Source organism: Chiloscyllium plagiosum, unplaced genomic scaffold (genome assembly GCF_004010195.1).
Source record: "Chiloscyllium plagiosum isolate BGI_BamShark_2017 unplaced genomic scaffold, ASM401019v2 scaf_93681, whole genome shotgun sequence".
NCBI lineage: Eukaryota > Metazoa > Chordata > Chondrichthyes > Orectolobiformes > Hemiscylliidae > Chiloscyllium > Chiloscyllium plagiosum.
Genome location: NW_025198218.1, coordinates 1 through 5,479, shown reverse-complemented (window position 1 = coordinate 5,479; position 5,479 = coordinate 1). Strand labels below are relative to the sequence as shown.

Below are 5,479 nucleotides of genomic sequence, written 5' to 3'. Positions count from 1 at the left end.
GCTGGTAGTTTGGCCGAGCGGTCTAAGGCGCTGTATCCAGGCTCCAGTCTCGAAAGGGGCGTGGGTTCGAATCCCGCCACTGCCATTTCTGCTGATCAACTCCAACGCTGCAGCTTGTTAAAATGCTGTTTCGGTGCCCACTGTATATTGATGTTGAAAACAAAAGTAAAATGGGTTTGCTTCCCAGGGAACTAAATGTGGTGTGGGATACTGCCAAATATTTCAAAATGTCTCTGCTGTCATGATCTTGTTCGCATCCCGCTCGGAAAATCGATGACAGTTCTGCCGTCCCAGGCAAGTGGAGCTTTTACTGGAACCGAATGGAGACTGTTATTTCATCGTTGTTGTGAAACGAAGTCCTACGGTGACTCGACTCGATGTTATTTGGGTTTCTAGCTAATGGGAACATCGTTTCAATGAATTTCGATGTCATACCTTGTTGAATTTCTCCTATTTGCTTTATTTCCGTCCTGGAAACATCGGAAGAGAAAGGTAATCTAATCGAGACTGTGTTTGGTGAAATTCACTTTTTACGGCCAATTCTTATTATGTTCTTTCTTTCTCTCTTTTCAGCATTGTCTGGAAAGTGGTGGTGCACTAAGGCTGCAGTACGTTTGAAAGAGTCATTTGGAAATGCCCTGTTGTTAGTTGTGAGATTACTTTATGACTCATGCCCTCATGTGACTGTATCACATGTAGTATTCATGCATCTCTGTGTCTGAAAATGCATGAGGTATGCCAGTTTTGTTTGTGCTCCGTGTTAAATGCTTTCTGTTTTGCGATTCGTTCAATACATTCAGATTTAGCAGGGTTTCTGAGGTAACTTCCAGCAGCAAAAATCCTCAGCTGAGGATCTGGGAAAATTTCACAGAGTATGGTCAGTCGGAGCTAAAGTAAGGAAGTCGCTCGTTTCTGCAGTATTTCACAATACTACCTTTCCCGTGAGCAGTCGAACAGACTAAATGATTGTGCCACAGACTGCGATGGCAAACTCCGCTAAAAAGTAATCCATTAAAGTCGGTGGAAGCAACATGACGTTATTGGGGTACACCGTGGAAAAAGATACTTCGGTGGACCTCGTCCATGCTCACCACATAGCCAAAATTAAACTAGTCCCGTTCCCCAGCATTTGGCCCAAATCCCTCTAAACGCATCCTATCCAGAAACTCACCCGATTACCTTTGCAATTTTCTGAGTGTAATAGCCTCCTCCACTTCCTCTGGTAGATCATTCCAAACACGCACAACCTTCTTTATGGGAAATGTGCCTCTGGTCCTTTGTCACTTTCAGCCCACTCACATTAAAGCTATGCTGTCGAGTTTTCAACTCACACCAACTTGGGTAAACCACGTAAATACTCAGTTAACCACCCTTCCATAAGGTCATGTCGCAGCTGTTACGCTGCAGGGAAAGTCGTCCCAGCCTATTCCACCTCGCCCTACGGTACAAACATCGACGACATCTTTGTCTATATTTTGTCATCAATTTAACGTGTCTTTTTTTTTACATTTTCAAAATGTCGATTCCGCTGGACAACAACGAGCGATTGGAAACAGAAAGGTGAAAGGTAGTGCGGATTCAACTTTCAGTGCTGGACGCCACTGAGCCGCAGCACGGCTGGCTGTGGCTTGTTTCTGTAGTGTAGTGGTCATCACGTTCGCCTAACACGCGAAACGTCCCCAGTTCGAAACTGGACGGAAGCTGCTTTGTTCTTCAACTGCAGCCTTTTACATGGACAAGAGCTGAGCTTTCTTGCATGCTTTCCCATCTGCAAACCTGCCTTCGAATTTGCTTGATCAAATCCGCTCTGGTGTCACAGCGCACCACAAATTCCTGAACTTGTCTGTCTGTCAAATGTACCCCAAGGTCGTCTCAGAAAGACCTCATTTTGAAGCTGTCAATCGTTATTCAACGTGCGAGAATTGGCACCAGATATCCTGAATCATGTTTTGGAGCAATTCGTACGTTAGTGGCTCATTCAATCAGCAACAGCAATGAAAGAAATTGCACTCTCTGAGGAACCTTTCGACTTGCGCATTCATAGCGTCGCTAGTATTAAGATCCGTCCCGAGATCTAAGTCATGTTGGAACTGAAACGGAGGAATCGGCAAGCTCCGCTAAAATGTAATCATTTCAAGCCGGTGTAAACAACACGACGTCATTGGGGTACACAGCGTGGAAACAGACACTTCGGTGTATCTCGTCCATGCTCACCACATAGCCAAAATTAAACAAGTCCCATTCCCCAGCATTTGGCCACAAACCCACTAAACCCATCCTATCCAGAAACTCATCACATTACCTTTGCAATTTTCACCAGAGCTGCAACTGCCTCACTTCCCCACTCGCCCTCCCCGTTTACATTTTCCTGCTCGTCAGTGATTTAAAGAAAACCAAATGGATGCGATGTCATTCTGTAGCCTCTCTGTTGATTCCTCCGTTTCAGTTCCAACATGGCGTCGATCACCGGGCGCACCTTAATACTAACGACGCTATGAAAGCACCCCTGTTACCTCAGTGTGGTAACAGGCCACTTGTTTGAAAAAAATGACCCTCTGAAGAGTAACTCACCCAAACACTTTTCCCGATCATATTTCTTCACATTTACTGCTAACTAATAGACATTTTCCTGAACACAATGTGCACTTTAGCATGGCCAGCTCACCTAATCTGCACATCTTTGAATTGTGGAGGATACCACAGCAAAGTCACATAGAATTGGGGAGAACGTGCAAACTCCCCACAGTCACCCGATGAGGAAATCAAACCGATGTCCCTGGCGCTGAGAGGATGCATTGCTAACCACTGAGGTACCATGTAATCTTATGCAATAAGTAAAATCAGTGAAAGATTCGAAAAAAAACAAGTTTCAAGTGAACACTCTCCGATATTGTCAAAGCATGTAAATCTTGCATTCAATATGAATAGGTGTATGGAAAGCAAAAAAAAACAAAATCCCGCCAATTCATGAATGAACAATAATTTAAAATTTAATTTAGTCAAAGGTCATAACAATATTTCGACGAATTGCAACTTTTAAAAACAAATGTAGGTAATTAGCTGACTAATGAATAATTGGAAGTGGCATATATTTACTTAACGCTGAAGAAAGCGACTTGATTTTCCCTTGTTACAGAGCAGAATAACAATGTGTGTGTGTATGTTCGAAATGTTTGAATCAAGCTCTTTCTAACAAAATAACTAATGACTTACGATCACTCAGCATTGTCACCTTTAAGACCACAACATTCTCAAATATTTTACAGGAATTTACAACCAGAACAACAAGATAATTTATTTTCATCGGAACCCAAAGATGGTAAGTAGCAGACACTGAGAATTAGTGAGTCAGTGCAAGCATTCAAATGAAGACAACATCCCTTCTCCCAAAAATGTTCAAAATTTAAAAAATCAAAATTTATTGCCATTGTTGAATGAAAGAATAAAGAGGTGCTAATTCTTTTTCATTTGATTTTGTTGCATGGAACATCCGTAAGTTGCATTTTGATTACAAACACAATAAATGTGAGCATTGAAGTCAAATAATTAATTGAATTCAACTATGTTTCAACGGTAAAGTAGAAATTGATATTTACAATGATTGAGAGATTGTGCACTGCAATATCTATACAATGGTTCATGTACTGTCCCATAATTCCAGATTTGCACAACCTATTAGATTGCATAATTATTATTTTTTTATAAATCAGCAACAATTGATTTATCAAAATCTGTCAATGCATTAAGGAAGAATGAAAAATCTATTTTTCCAGGTGATTGAGCAATATCTGGAAATGAACTGGAATTAATTCAGTGAAAAGTAATTACATTTTCCTGAATTTTAAGGCTGAGATTACCATGATCATTCAAATGAGCAAAACGTCAGATATTTACAAAGACGTTGGATGGGAAGTCAATGTGGGGGAGTTGACCTGAAAAATGAATGCATTTTCATACTATACTGTTAGTACTCAGAAATAATGGATTAAATCTAAATGTGAATCTCACTAGACTTGTTCAAAAGACTTTCTTAAATAATTGTGCCATTATTGTAATGGCAATGACTTGATAAGTAATGCTGTCTTTTGAAGAATTAAAATGATTCAATATTTCAAAAGCACTTTGCTGTGATGTTGATTGGATATTTATTAACATTAGTAAAGTGAGGAATAAAACATCGTACCTAGCTTTATGGATTGAAGAAAAATGAGCCATTCAGTGACTTTTGAGCGAAATGCTTCTTCTTTTTAAGGTCAAAAATGTACGTAATGCAGAATTGTGAATTTCCATCCACTGGATTCCTTGTAGAGATATGTTACATCGATTTTATGATTAATATTATGATCATTGTTTAAAGAGTTGTGTCAGATTTAGAAAGAGAATTAGTAGATCATGTAATATAAATCAACATTAACGACTGAACTGAAATATAGCACATCAATTGCATTAACTGCATAGAATAGTAAGTAAATGCTTACTGTTGTCATTTGTCCGAGGAACAATAAGATACTTCCTCAGGTTATTCCACTGAAGAGTAATCAGCTGATGATGAATATTTTTGTGTCGCTTTATGTGCACTGTTTTGTGTGAACATTGATTTCAATAAATTTAGATATTTACATGAATTAGGAACAGACGGATAACTGGGTGTGAAAGATCTTATTTAAGATTAGGCAATTTTTAGTCTTCACTAGATTTGCTGAACAAAACACACTTAAGACATTATGCAACAAATGAGATTAGAGAGAAATATGCAAATTCAATTTTCAAATGAATGCAGTCAGATAATTTCACAGCATTTCAATCTTAAATTCAATATAAATAGGTGAGTGGAAAACTAAAAACAAATTTCAAACAGTTCATAAACAGATCAATAACAAAAAATTGATATATAGTAGGAAGTGGCATTTGTTTATTTTACTGAAGAAGAACTTGATTTTTTTTCTCATCTTTATACCTTTGAAGCATCAAGTTCAATGTGCAATCTGAACTCAGCTCTTCAGAACAAAAGAAAATCAAGGAATATATTTACTTTGCATATTTCATCTTTTTAAGTGCAACATTATCAAATATTTTGGAAAGAATATTGATTGTGTGGAATTAGATACATTCTTTTATTAGCGAACTGAAGAAAATATATAGGAGATACTGTAATTATTGGAATGAACAACAAATGGAAGCATATCTAATGTTGAATTGAAAGGCAACTCTTTCGATTCTTAGATATTTTCTAATCAACATTCAGAGCTGCTCTGGCACAGCCCTATGCAAGGTGGGAATAGAAATTGAACCCGCTGATCTGGGAACAGAGACACTACCATAGTTGCAAAAGATTCATTCATAACATTACCAACAAAGCTGGGCAGGGCTGAAAACTAATCAGATGTTTATTGTGATGATTGGATTAAAATTAAATGGTTAGATACTGTGTGTCATCTACTGAAATTTCAGTAGCAATTTACAATAATGATGGGAGTTT

General features: G+C 38.3%; 1 non-coding gene across 1 annotated transcript; it reads left to right on the top strand.

Annotated features, from left to right (window-relative positions):
- The first annotated feature begins 1,630 nt into the window (after positions 1 to 1,630).
- trnav-aac lies at positions 1,631 to 1,703 on the top strand. The gene has a single exon. It is a non-coding gene; the product is annotated as a tRNA-Val (tRNA).
- The last annotated feature ends 3,776 nt before the right edge of the window (positions 1,704 to 5,479 follow it).